Here is a 14,471-nt window from a genome sequence, read left to right on the forward strand (position 1 = left end):
GCTGTTGACAGTGGTATTTTGTTGACAATGGGATTTGCTGTTAACAATGGCACCCAGGTAAAATAAACGGGAGAGGGTGGGGAGTGCCTGGTTGAGCAGCACTTCTGTGGAACCCTTCAGCACGTATAGAAGTGCCTTATAAATTGGCAGGGCCCCTTTCATCCTCCTTCCCCTCCCCCAAATCTTTGCCTTCAGGCTGCACAATGAACAGCCACTGTATGCAAATGTGTCCCACTTCACTTCCCAGTTAGAGTCAAATTCTGATCCTCTCTCCTGCATGTTTCATTTGACAACACAGCGAGCAAACCCTTACCCACAATCCTTTTTTATTAAGCAAGGACTTGAGAACTCGCTCGCCCCTCCTCCCCTCGCAGCCAAGGCAAAACCAACTTACCAAACCAGAAGGTGGGCCACACTGCTGCCTGCCTCGTCCCTTCCCCCGGCTCCTATTCCTCCAATGCTCTACAAGGCCACATATGTCGGTGCCCACTCCTAGCCCGGAATCAAGTGCTGCAGAACAAAGGCAGCCAGGGGCTGCCTTCATCACAGTAACAGGCAGCCAGCAGCTATTTTCCAGCCCTCTCAGGGCATCCTGCTTTTTGCATGTCCAGCTACTGCACAATACACATCAATTATTCATTCTCAGTCTTCTGGTTTCCAGGCAAAACCAATCACACATGGAGCCCACTAATGGAGCCAGGCTGTAGTTGCCAACAGGCTATTTGTACTTGGGGCTATAAACACTCCTGAGACAATGGATGGAGAATGAAGTCTATCAAGACCTTTTCAGCCACAGTCAAATAAACTTCACAGACATTTATTGCAGCACATCAGCACACCACACAGGCTGGCATAAATCTTGTTGCACTTAAGAGAAAGGATTCTCTAGACTGGCTCAAAGGATAGCAAAGGATAGCAGTCAGGTACTAATGAGGTCTCTTCCCCTACCTTCCCAACCGCAATCCCCTCTCCCCCACCCAAATCAACCACCCCCCCCCCTCAAAAAAAGCAACCACTTATCTGTTAAGTCTCACTCAGTGTAATGCTGTTATTGATGATCTTGTTCTCTAGTGATCCATTTCTCTCTCCCCATGCATGCACACACACACACACACACACATCACACAAGCAGCCACAGCACTTTGCCAGAAGGGGAGAGGAGAGAGAACAAAAAATCCAGGCAGCTTACATTTCAAACTCTTTGCAGGGGTGGTACACTTCGCAGAGCAGACAGACACTCTCCTGGACCGCAGCCAGAGTCACAAAAGCTGATCAATTAATTCGACAGCCGACGGCCACAAGTGCCTGCAGTAAATTACTGAGGCGGCAGAGAGAGCAGGCGGAGGCCGGGCATGCAAGGGGGGGACAAGCTCAACGCTGGGCTTCCCCCTTCAGAGTGCTGTTGTCTAAATCCATCAAACTAGTCATGCTAATTAGGGTACAGAAGGCTCTGCATTTAGGCAATGCTGGTGTACAGAGTTGGAAGCAGTTTTTTTTTTGTTGCCTGGATTGTGGGGGTGGGAGGAGGGGTTAAGTTGGCAGGCCCTTGTCAACTGTACAGTCCTCTACAAAGCCTCTACAACACTGAATATTATGAGAAAAATAAGAGCCCCTCTCTGTATATGTGTGTGTGTGTGCGCGTGTGTGTGTGTGCGCGCGTGTGTGTGCGTGTTGTTTTTACACATTGTCACTGCTAATTGTTTCTCTGTGAGAAAATATATAAAAAGGAGAGAATTTGCAAGCTACAGTTCAGTTGTGGCAGCCTTTCCTGACATTACATCCTGTGGTAACCACCACTTCCTTCACAGAAGCAACCTCCACACACACACACACACACTATTTAGAGGCAGCCATTACTGAAAATTCAGCTATTGGGGTTTAACTTCATTGACCTGCAGTTGAGACCATTCTCACTAAACCAAGTTAAAAAGAGGTGAAGTTGTGACGGAGGTGAATCAGGTAACCTGCACCCAGAAGGCGGTAGCTATTCCGTGCCTACATCCTACAAAACCAAATTTAACTGTTCGCAGGTCACTGAGCTTGGCATGTTAACTGGGGGAAGGGGGAGAGAAAATACATTTTATTTTAAATAAACAAATCACCAAATTAAATTTTTAAAAACTCCAACGTGTAAATCCTTCCTTCCAGTCTGCATGCCCACCACACACAACATTTTGATTGGCATTTAAGTGTCGCAGATTTGCCCGGAAAAAATTAAATCCAATACTTTGCTGTTTACAATACCGTTTAAGAATAAGTGATCTTATAGAGGTCTATAAAATAATGTGGGGCCTAGATAGTCAACATCTTTTCCCAAAGGTAGGGGAGTCTAAAACTAGAGGGCATAGGGTTAAGGTGAGAGGGGAGAGATACTAAAGGGTCCAGAGGGGCAATTTGTTCACACAGAGGGTGGTGAGTGTCTGGGACGAGCTGCCAGAGGTAGTAGTAGAGGCGGGTACAATTTTGTCTTTGAAAAATGAATTTAGACAGTTACATGGGTAAGATGGGTATGGAGGTGATATGAGCCAAACGCAGGCAATTGGGACTGGCTCAGTGGTTTAAAAAAAATGGCGGCATGGACAGGTTGGGCCGAAGGGCCTGTTCCCATGCTGTAAACCTCAATGAAGTTCTCTTCCACGTGATCGCCCGCCAGCTCACCAGGAGCAATGCCACGGGAGATCCTTTAGTAGTCCATTAACATGCACATTCCAGTTGGTGTTGCGAAAATATTTGACCTTCTATTAGGTGGGACACAAGTCTTGTTCAAGTGCCTCGGTAAGTCAATTAAAACAGTCTTGGTGATGGGTTCCTGCATGGCTAAGTGTACTGTGCGGTAGTGAGTCACGGAGTTCGGGAAGGTCCCGGTCAGTATCTAGTCTCTCTGCTGAATCAGCCAATGGCAGCCAGAGTTTTGGTGATGGTGAATTCCCTCCCTAGACTTCTCTGCTTCTCTCTTCTCAAAGATGCTTCTGAAAACCCACCTCTAAAACTAGAGGACACAGGTTTAAGGAGAGAGGGGAGAATTACAAAAGGGTCCAGAGGGGCAATTTTTTCACACAGAGGGTGGTGAGTGTCTGGAACAAGCTGTTCCATTCTCAATGCCAGAGGCAGTAGTAGAGACGGGTACAATTTTGTTTTTTAAAAAGCATTTGGACAGTTACATGGGTAAGATGGGTATAAAGGGATATGGGCCAAATGTGGGCAATTGGGACTAGCATGATGGTTAAAAAAAGGACGGCATGGACAAGTTGGGCCAAAGGGCCTGTTTCCATGCTGTAAACCTCTATGACTCTTTGATCAAGCCTTTGCTCATCCGCCCGGATCACTCCCTATTTGCCTCAATATGAAATTTTGTCTGATAATCACTCCTGTAAAGCTCATTGGGATATTTTATTATGTTAAAGGCACTACAGTGGGATATGATGACATCGTGGCAATGTCACTGGACTAGGAATCCAGAGGGCCCAGGCTAACGCCCTGGGGGAACCGTGTTCAAATCCCACCATGGCAGCTGGTGGAATTTAAATTCAATTAATAAAACAATCTAGAATTGCAAGCATGTAATCGTGACCATGAAACCATTATTGATCATTGTAAATGTCCATCTGTTTCACTAATGAAGGAAATCTGCCATCCTTACCTGGTCTGGCCAACATGTGACTCCAGGTCCACAGCAATGTGGTTGACTCTCAGCTGCCCTCTGAAATGGTCTAGCAAGCCACTCGGTTTGAGGGCAATTTGGGATGGGCAATAAATGTCTGCCATGCCAGCGGTGCTCACATCCTTCCCACAAAGTATTTTAAAAAGATGCTGTTGTTGCTACACTTGACCTCAGCGTCCCGCTGACATAGGAGGGTAAAAATCATCCAAGACTTGACCACTACCTAATAATTGGGCCTGGGTCTCCCTCAAGGGAGAGCATAAGTCAACTGCAATGTACCCAAGGTGTAATAGTCGAGCAGAAACAAATCGAAAGCAACGGAGCTGCAACATAATTCAAACATCGACTATACTGGCCATGTAAATCTGAAAACACGTCCTAACATTATCATCTCTGGTCTATTCTGCATGAGTCAGCCAAAGTAACAGCAGGCAGTCGCAATTAGGCCCAGCATATCTGGGATAAAGTAGAAAGCAAAAAGGACACAAGCCAGAGATGTTGCTTCTGATTGATATCCAGCAACTCCCACTGAAGGTGTGCATGGACTCAGCAGGAGGACACAGAAACAGTAAATGCTGGAAAATCTCAGCAGGTCTGACAGCGCCAGTGGGGAGAGAATAGAGCCAACGTTTCGAGTCTGGATGACCCTTCGTCAGAACCTGGATCATCCAGACTCGCAAACATTAGCTATGTTCTCTCTCCACAGGTGCTGTCAGACCTGCTGAGATTTTCCAGCATTTACTGTTTTTGTCTCAGATTCCAGCATCCGTAGTATTTTGCTTTTATTACAGCAGGAGGGCAAATCAGTCCCAAGCATGGGCTGCCTGCTCTAATTTCTGGCAGTCACTATTGGACTTAGTACCTAAGAAGCAATTGAGGTCTTGTGGTGCAGTGGGCGAAGGCCTTGTCTCGCGGTCAGAATCTCCGGGTTCGAGTCCCAAAGAAGATGTGTTGGTAACGGGACCAAAGAGATGGATTACCGTCCTGCAAACTGCACACTGTAGGCGGCGATAAAAGCAGTAGAGATTCCTGGCCGGCTGTGTGGAAGCTGGAATCAATCTGCAATCACCAACCACAGCTCCAGACAACAATGTGTATGTCAAAGTGTAACTCGGACTCCCTGAGTGACATGCAACACATATCACCACCACTGTTGAAGAAGCTCCATTTTACATGGGACCCAAAGACTCAAGAAACCTCTTTCAGGAAAAGGAAGTGTAAAGGGCAGAAGTTTATTTATTAGTGTCACAAGTAGGCTTACATTAACACTGCAATGAAGTTACTGTGAAAATCCCCTAGTCGCCACACTCTGGCGTGTGTTCAGGTACACTGAGGGAGAATTTAGCATGGCCAATGCACCTAACCAACATGTCTTTCAGACTGCAGGAGGAAACCCACGCAGACACGGTGAGAAGGTGCCAATTCCCGCATAGACGCCAGAATTCTACCGCCCTGCCCGCCACGGGAATCAGAGCGGGTAAGAGGTGGACAATGGGACGGTCCATTGACCTCTGGCGGGATTTTCCGGTCAGGTGAAATCCTCCCCCCCCAGGCAATCACCCAAGCCGGGAATCGAACTCCTGGTCCCTGGAGCTGTGAGGCAGCAATGCTGACCACTGTGCCAAAATTGCAAAGATGGAACAGAGATGACAGCAAAGCAGCTTCCACGAGGTAAAAGATGTGCCCTCACCAACTCTGTCTCAGTTTCAAAAACCAAAACGGCAGAATTTCTGCATTTTGAATTTTGCCAGTGAACCACATTTCTGGAAGAGGCACTGCCCTCCCCGGCCACCGATTCCTGCGGTGGGACTCACGTTCGGAGCCTGCGGCTCAGAGTCTCTATCCACTGCATCACAAGACCTCCAATGCTCCTTTGGTACTTAGTGATTACCAGAAATGAGTGGAGGCGGCCCATACTTAAAAATGAGGATCCAGAAAGAATCAACCCCTCGCCCTCGTGTCAAAATGCATCCATTTTCGTTTGTTTAAAAGTGGGTGGCCTATGTTCTACAGCATTGTCAGTTTGCAGACCAGACAAAAATGCCCTCCGGATGGCCCCCCAAGAGAACTCTGTTGAGCACCAGTCTATCATAAGTCAAACTTTGAACCTTGCAAAGGTGTGTTCTAAGTCAGAAAAATGCTAACCATTCTGTGATTCTACGGATAAACTCAGTAGGTCTGGCAGCATCTGTGGAGAGAGGGGAGCAGAGCTAACGCTTTGACTCTTCTTCAGAACTGAAAGAGGGACAGAATGTCACCGCGAACGTATATCCATCCCATCTTTGTCAACGGTTCCTTAGCTCCGACCTATCCCTGACTTTCTACTCTGCTCCACCTCCCTCTCCAGCTATACAATTTGTTTCGTTTCTATCCCTCTCCAGTTCCGAGAAAGAGTTATACGGATGTGTGTTTCACTCTCCACAGATGATGCCAGGCCTGCTGAGTTTATCCAGCACTTTCTGTTTCACTTTCAGATTTCTGGCATCTGCAGCATTTTATTTTTATTCATCCACTTGCGATTTCTTCACTCTTGGATTACAAAATCAGGGTCACTTATGGATTATCTGCATCCATCTGGTGAACTGGTCCGATGACAATAATCTCTCCCTGAATGTCAACAAAACGAAGGAGATAGTCATCGCCTTCAAGAAGCGTAAAGGAGAACATGCCCCTGTCTACATCAATGGGGAAGAAGCAGAAATGGTCGAGAGCTTCAGGTTTTTAGGTGTCCAGATCACCAACAACCTGACCTGCCTCCCACAAGCTGACACTATAGTTAAAGGAAACGCCTCTATTTTCTCAGAAGACTAAGGAAATTTGGCATATCAGCTGCGACTCTCACCAACTTCTACAGATGCACCATAGAAAGAATTTTTTCTGGTTGTATCACAGCTTGGTATGGCTGCTGCTCTGCCCAAGAGGAAATAAATTACAAAAGGTCGTGAATGTAGCCCAATCCATCACACAAACCAGCCTCCCATCCATTGACTCTGTCTACACTTCCTGCTGCCTCGGCAAAGCAGCCAGCATAATTAAGGACCCCACGCACCCCGGACGTTCTCTCTTCCACCTTCTTCCATTGGGAAGATACAAAACTTTGAGGTCACGTATCAACCGACTCAAGAACAGCCTCTTCCCTGCTGCCATCAAACTTTTGAATGGACCTACCTCGCACTCAGTTGATCTTTCTCTACGCCTTAGCTATGACTGTAACACTACGTTCTGCACTCTCCCCTTTCCTTCTCTGTTAACGGTATGCTTTGTCGATATAACGTGCAAGAAACAGTACTTTTCACGTATGCTAATACATGTGACAATGATAAATCAAATCAAAATCCCACAGTAATCTCGAGATAGTCAGTTCATCTGAACTGTCACCAGCTGAACGAAGGTTGGGCAGATAGCAATGGGTGTTCACTCATTTACATCCTAAAATAATTTAGCTTTGACTATTATAAAAATGAAAATGATAGTGAACAGTTTCTTTAGCATTGGAATCCTGGGAAATAAATCAAAATAGTAAAACAAATCTGCAGGCTCATTGGGATAGAATGAGGCTAATTGGATTGCTCTGCTTAGTGCACTGTACATGGATGTGATGGGCTGAATGGCCTCCTTCTGTGCTGTAATGACACCACAAATGGCAAAGATACATCTAAAGAGGGAGCTGATAAATGCACAAGTCCAAAGATGTGCAGGTTAGGTGGATTGGCCTTCTTAAGTTGTCCCTTAGTGTCAAAAGATGTGAAGGTGAGGTGGATTAGCCATGGTAAATGTGTGGGGTTACGGAGATAGTGTGGGATGGGGGGGCACTGGATAAGATGCTATTTCAGAAAGTCAATGCAGACTCGATGGGCCAAATAGCCTCCTTCTGCAATGTAGGGATTCTATGGTTCTATCAGTACAGGACCTGGGAAGATCTTGCTGCCCACACCATTCCACTCCTGAAAGCAGTGAATCATATGATGGAAAGCAGTGCCAGATAGTCATTCAGTCCACATGTGAACCTGAAGGCTATTCGCTGGCAATGCAACTGCAGGGGAATTCAAAGTTCAGCCAAACGTCTGGCCTTGCCCCGTGTCAGGGAACGTGTGAAGAAGAAGAAAGCTTCCTTATGTTGTCTTGCCTCCTCAGGCGCAAGAGAAAGAGGACTAACCTGTCGCTTTCCCCAACAGCAACGCCCCCGCCCAGCATGAGTGAAGAGTGAAGACTGGGAATTTCCTAATCGCTGCTGCAACCTACAAAATCGCTTATCCATTGAGTGGGGATAAAAGTTCCAATCCTGGACTCAAACCTTTTCAAAGAATGGTCTGCGTTAACTCGCTGAATCTAAGCAGATTGCACAGGTAGACTGCTGTTGGCTATCAGCTCAATGTCAAAGTGTCCACTGACATTAATGTGTTAGTCAGTGAGCTGGGTGACAGGGTGCAACTTGCACGTGAGTTCACAGGCAATGCAAGCTCACTGCCTGGCTAATATCTGAGTGAATTCCACTTAGCTTTGAGCATCCTGCAGCTGGTAGATCACCTAAAGCTCATTATTCTTTGCAGTGGTGATTGATAACGTATTGTGTATATATTAAAAGATAAGGATCTGACAGAGGGTCATTTGTCTGCCTGGATGGATCGTCTCCCCCAGGGACTCTGTCTCCTTGAAATTTCGCCAAAGAATATGACATCATTTTCCCACAGCCTGTTATTTCAGAACAGTGCTGCTTTCTCAGAACCACAACGTCAGGGCGTGGAAACATTTCATTACCTTACACACCTGTACAGGGCATTGGTGAGGCCGCAGCTGGAATACTGTGTGCAGTATTGGTCCCCTTATTTGCGGAAGGATATATTGGCCTTGGAGGGAGTGCAGAGAAGGTTCACCAGGTTGATACCGGAGATGAGGGGTGCTGATTATGAGGAGAGACTGAGCAGATTGGGTTTGTATTCATTGGAATTTAGAAGGCTGAGGGGGGATCTTATAGAGACCTATAAGATAATGAAGGGGCTGGATAGGGTAGAGGTGGAGAGATTCTTTCCACTTAGAAAGGAAACTAGAACTAGAGGGCACAGCCTCAAAATAAAGGGGGTCGGTTTAGGACAGAGTTGAGGAGGAACTTCTTCTCTCAGAGGGTGGTGAATCTCTGGAATTCTCTGCCCACTGAAGTGGTGGAGGCTACCTCGTTGAATATGTTTAAATCACGGATAGATGGATTCCTGATCGGTAAGGGAATTAGGGGTTATAGGGATCAGGCGGGTAAGTGAAACTGATCCACTTCAGATCAGCCATGATCTTATTGAATGGCGGGGCAGGCTCGAGGGGCTAGATGGCCTACTCCTGCTCCTATTTCTTATGTTCTTATTAACGGGTTTACCTGTGCTTCCAACTCGTCTTTCTGCACAGGCAACAAAGCTTCACCTTAAACACTAGGCATACCAAAGATTATTTATTCTTAGAACTCCAGCAAAACTTGGTGTTGTGATATTGGACCGGATTTTTAAAAAGAAGCACTCTAATCGCATTCTAATGACCAACCTTCTACAACTCACCAGTTCTTCAAGGCTAGCTCTGTGAGGGCAGGCAATGTTCACTGCCTGTACGGTGGCACAGTGGCTAGCACTGCTGCCTCAAAGCTCCAGGGTTCAATTCCCATCTTGGGTCACTGTCTGTGTGGAGTCTGCACGTTCTCCCCATGTCTGCGTGGGTTTCCTCCAGGTGCTCCGGTTTCCTCCCACAGTGCAGGTTAGGTTGACTGGCCATGCTAAATTGCCCATAGTGTTCCAGGGTGTGTAGGTTAGAGGGATTAGCGGGATAAATGTGTGGGGTTGCAAGGATAGGGCCTGGGGTGGGATTGTTGTCGGTGCAGACTCGATGGGCCGAATGGCATCCTTCTGCACTGTAGGGATTCTATGAACTTACAGTAACCTTTAAGATTTTGGACATGAGACATGGGGGGAACGCGAGGAAGAACCAAATTGCTACACAATAAAGTGGTGTAGTGGTATTGTCACTGGGCTATTCATCCAGATACCCAGGGTAGTGCTGCGGGGACCTGGGTTTGAATCCCACGGCGGCAGATGGTGAAATTCGAATTCAATAAAAATCTGGAATTAAAGGTCTAACGATGACCATGAAATGATTGTCATAAAAAAAAACCCCATCTAGTACTGCCCTATAGGGAAGGAAATCTGCTGACTTACCTGGTCTGGCCTCCATGTGACTTCAGATCCACAGCAATGTGGATGACCCTGAAATGGCCTAGCAAGGGCAATTAGGGATGGGCAATAAATGCTGGCCCAGCCAGCGACACCCACATCCCAAGAATGAATAAAAAAAGCTGATTCCAAAGGTCATAAATCCAGATTTTTATAAAAACTAGGGAACAATTGTTCTCAATATCATTGTACACTTGAACAAAGAACAAAGAACAGTACAGCACAGGAAACAGGCCCTTCGGCCCTCCAAGCCTGTGCCGCTCCTTGGTCCAACTAGACCAATCGTTTGTATCCCTCCATTCCCAGGCTGCTCATGTGACTATCCAGGTAAGTCTTAAACGATGTCAGCGTGCCTGCCTCCACCACCCTACTTGGCAGCGCATTCCAGGCCCCCACCACCCTCTGTGTAAAAAACGTCCCTCTGATGTCTGAGTTATACTTCGCCCCTCTCAGCTTGAGCCCGTGACCCCTCGTGATCGTCACCTCCGACCTGGGAAAAAGCTTCCCACTGTTCACCCTATCTATACCCTTCATAATCTTGTATACCTCTATTAGATCTCCCCTCATTCTCCGTCTTTCCAAGGAGAACAACCCCAGTCTACCCAATCTCTCCTCATAGCTAAGACCCTCCATACCAGGCAACATCCTGGTAAACCTTCTCTGCACTCTCTCCAATGCCTCCACGTCCTTCTGGTAGTGCGGCGACCAGAACTGGACGCAGTACTCCAAATGTGGCCTAACCAGCGTTCTATACAGCTGCATCATCAGACTCCAGCTTTTATACTCTATACCCCGTCCTATAAAGGCAAGCATACCATATGCCTTCTTCACCACCTTCTCCACCTGTGTTGCCACCTTCAAGGATTTGTGGACTTGCACACCTAGGTCCCTCTGTGTTTCTATACTCCTGATGACTCTGCCATTTATTGTATAACTCCTCCCTACATTATTTCTTCCAAAATGCATCACTTCGCATTTATCCGGATTAAATTCCATCTGCCACCTCTCCGCCCAATTTTCCAGCCTATCTATATCCTGCTGTATTGCCCGACAATGCTCTTCGCTATCCGCAATTCCAGCCATCTTCGTGTCATCCGCAAACTTGCTGATTACACCAGTTACACCTTCTTCCAAATCATTTATATATATCACAAATAGCAGAGGTCCCAGTACAGAGTCCTGCGGAACACCACTGGTCACAGACCTCCAGCCGGAAAAAGACCCTTCGACCACTACCCTCTGTCTCCTATGGCCAAGCCAGTTCTCCACCCATCGAGCCACTTCTCCTTGTATCCCATGAGCCTTAACCTTCTTAACCAACCTGCCATGTGGGACTTTGTCAAATGCCTTACTGAAATCCATATAGATGACATCCACGGCCCTTCCTTCATCAACCGTTTTTGTCACTTCCTCAAAAAATGTGTTCCCTTTGAGTCCTTGCACCAATTACTAATAGAACATAGAACACTACAGCGCAGTACAGGCCCTTCGGCCCTCGATGTTGCGCCGACCAGTGAAACCAATCTAAAGCCCCTCTAATCTACTCTATTCCAATATCATCCATATGTTTATCCAATAACCATTTAAATGCCCTTAATGTTGACGAGTCCACTACTGCTGCAGGGAAGAGATTTTCCTTGGCTACCTTATCTCAGTCTGTCATAATCTAGCAAATCTCTCCTCAATCCCTTTTGCTCCAAGACGAACAACCTCGATTTCTCCAACTGTCCGAAATAGAAGGACTTAGATGTTGCAAATAGGGATGATTCCAAGATTGCTTGGTCCCAGTGGGAAAGCCTCGCAAAACAGATCAGAACACAATTACAACAAAAATACGGGCTAATACTCTAATCCGTGATCCCGGCTCCCCATTGGAACCAGAGGATCATCCCATGCATTTCCCTCTGCTCAGCCTCAACCACATACCTTGATCAGAGCCCTGATAGACAGAGCAAATCGACAATCAAAGTCTGATAGCTCCACAGTAACCCTCTTGTGTGAGGCAGACAGTACAGTGTCAAATCAAATGCGTAATTATAGGGAGCTGCACCCACTGGAATGAGATGAAGACAACGCAATCTTATTTCAGGTTAAGCCCTGAGCGACAGCAGACAAGAGAATGTCACGTCTGACACAACAGTGACTACAAATCAAAATGGGAGGCTGGATAAACACATGAGGGGGAAGGAAATAGAACTGACGATTCTCGTGAGTAGCCACTTGCTAGGAGCGTGAAAATCACTTGCTGTCACTTTGCACGATACTAAATGGGTTAAGAAATAGTTTCAGGTCTCGACCGGTTGATCTTCACATCAGGTAGTTATAGACAGGAGTCTACACTCTGTGAATCTCATAGGATCTGGGTATGACATTCTGCTGCAAGCATTTGCATGGCGCCGTTCACATCCCAATGCACTTCATAGAATCATAGACTCATAGAATCCCTACAATGCAGAAAGAGGCTATTCGGCCCATCGAGTCTGCACCCACCACAATCCCACCCAGGCCCTATCCCCACGTATTTATCCTGTCAGCCCCCCCCCCCCCGACACTAAATGGCAATTTAGCATGGCCAATCAACCTAACCCGCACATCTTTGGACTGTGGGAGGAAACCGAAGCACCCGGAGGAAACCCACGCAGACACGGGGAGAACGTGCAGACTCCGCACAGTGACCCAAGCCGGGAATCGAACCTGGGGTCCGTGGCACTGTGAGTGCTAACCACTGTGCTGCCCTTGCCATTGTTTCATTATATTGCTTCATATTATAAATAGCTTCATTGTCAATGAGCTAGTTATAAAGTCAATCACAGTCTGGTCGGGAATTCCAGCAATCAATTTGCAAACAGGAGGTGAAATAAATGATATTGGCCGAGGGAAGAATGTTGGCCGAGATACGAAAAGAATCCTCCACGATTGGATTTGTCACACCTTTCTAGAGGGCCTTTGCTTAATCTATTCATCGAAGGGCAGCCCCTCCAGACAATGCAGCACTCCCTCAGCAGTGAACTGACATATCAGCGCTTCATATCCTGAGGTGAGCTTGAAATTGTGACCTCCTGATTCAGAGGCAGTACGACCAATCAGCTGAGCTGAAACTTAAATGGTGTTGCATTGCGCAAGGTGCGATCTTCAGATGTCCAGTGATGCCACTAAAGATCACATTAGATTCGAAAACAGGCAGCGAGCTCCTCCTACCAATATCCTCCACAATTATCCTTCCTCAACTGTTGAAAAAAAACTATTAACTACTTATCAATCTTGCTGCTGCTCATGGGACATTGAATAAAGAACAAAGAACAGTACAGGATCAGGCCATTCAAGCCTGCGCCAATCACGTTTACCCATCTAAACCAACCGCTTATATCCCTCTATTCCCCGCTTGTTCATATGCCTATCAAGATAAGTCTTAAATGTCACTAACATATCTGCCTCAACCACCTCACTTGGCAGTACATTCCAGGCCCCCTCCACCCTCTGTGTAAAAAACTTCCCCCCGCACATCTCCACTGAACCTTTCCCCCCTTATCTTGAACTTGTGCCCCCTTGTAATTGTCATTTCTGCCCTGGGAAAAAGCTTCCAACTGTTCACCCTATCCATACCTCTCATAATTTTATAAACTTCTATCAGGTCGCCCCTCAGCCTCCGTCTTTCCAGGGAGAACAATCCCAGTTTATTCAATCTCTCCTCATAGCTAATACCGTCTACCAATTGCTGGCATAAAATTACTCCTCCATTCATCCAAACCAAGTCAGGCCATCCACAAGAGGTTTTTGCACCAATTCAACCTGACGATACTTGTATCTATGTAGCACCTCATTATTATACAGATCATCTCTGGTTAAACTTGTTTTTTTTCCCATACAACATTCCATCTTGGCTGTGGGGGTCATGTGCTGAGCTGGCTATTTCTGGCACACTGCGAGACACAACCATTAAACTCCAAAAGAAACAAGCATCGGATTTTTTTTTTCCCCAGTGTAATTCAAGTTTAAAGTAATTACATTGGCATGGAGAAATGCTCAGTGAGTTGGGGTGGTAGGTGGGGTTGAGCACAGCCCATGGACAGAGAGGCAGGTAACCTGTTCCAAACAGTGTGCTCGCAGCTGAACATTATCAGACACTGCCCATGCTCTCAAAGGGCGGATTACTAACTCAACCAGTTGCTACAAGCGAAATGACTGCTCACAATGGAGGGGAAGACATGCATCTGAAAACACGAGGCCACCCAGGAGTGAGGAGGAATATTCCAATGATGTGTGGTGATCCCTCTCCCGTGTTGAAGTTACATATTTTGCATTGGTACAGCTCATGCTCTGTTCTTGTTAAGTTAATGCAATTTTTACCACCGCAAACGTATTTACACCCAAACTTTAATGCAAAGAGAAGCCCCCAGGCACTTCACAGGGAGGAATGCATGGAGCCAGGAATCACAAAGTTAAGCAGGATAACTGAAAGTTTGATCCTGGAAATTTGTCTGCAAGAAGTTGGGGACTGAGAGGTGGAAAGAACATAGAACATAGAACAGTACAGCACAGAACAGGCCCTTCAGCCCACGATGTTGTGCCAAGCTTTATCTGAAACCAAGATCAAGCTATCCCAC

The 14,471-nt window shown here is 46.6% G+C and overlaps 1 protein-coding gene across 26 annotated transcripts in view; it reads right to left on the reverse strand.

Moving 5' to 3' along the window:
* The window catches only part of zmiz1a (zinc finger, MIZ-type containing 1a), a 393,531-nt gene that overhangs the window by 93,169 nt on the left and 285,891 nt on the right, over window positions 1-14,471 (reverse strand). The window contains exon 1 of one of the 26 annotated variants that reach the window (XM_078199417.1): window positions 1,190-1,303. The exons of 24 other annotated variants lie outside the window; for them this stretch is intronic. The gene's annotated coding sequence lies outside the window, so the exon portion shown is untranslated. Of the gene's footprint in view, window positions 1-394; window positions 598-1,189; window positions 1,304-14,471 lie in introns of those variants that run through there. One more of the 26 variants, XM_078199410.1, reaches the window with a different exon arrangement.

Source organism: Mustelus asterias, chromosome 28 (assembly GCF_964213995.1).
Source record: "Mustelus asterias chromosome 28, sMusAst1.hap1.1, whole genome shotgun sequence".
In the NCBI taxonomy this organism is placed as follows: Eukaryota; Metazoa; Chordata; class Chondrichthyes; order Carcharhiniformes; family Triakidae; genus Mustelus; species Mustelus asterias.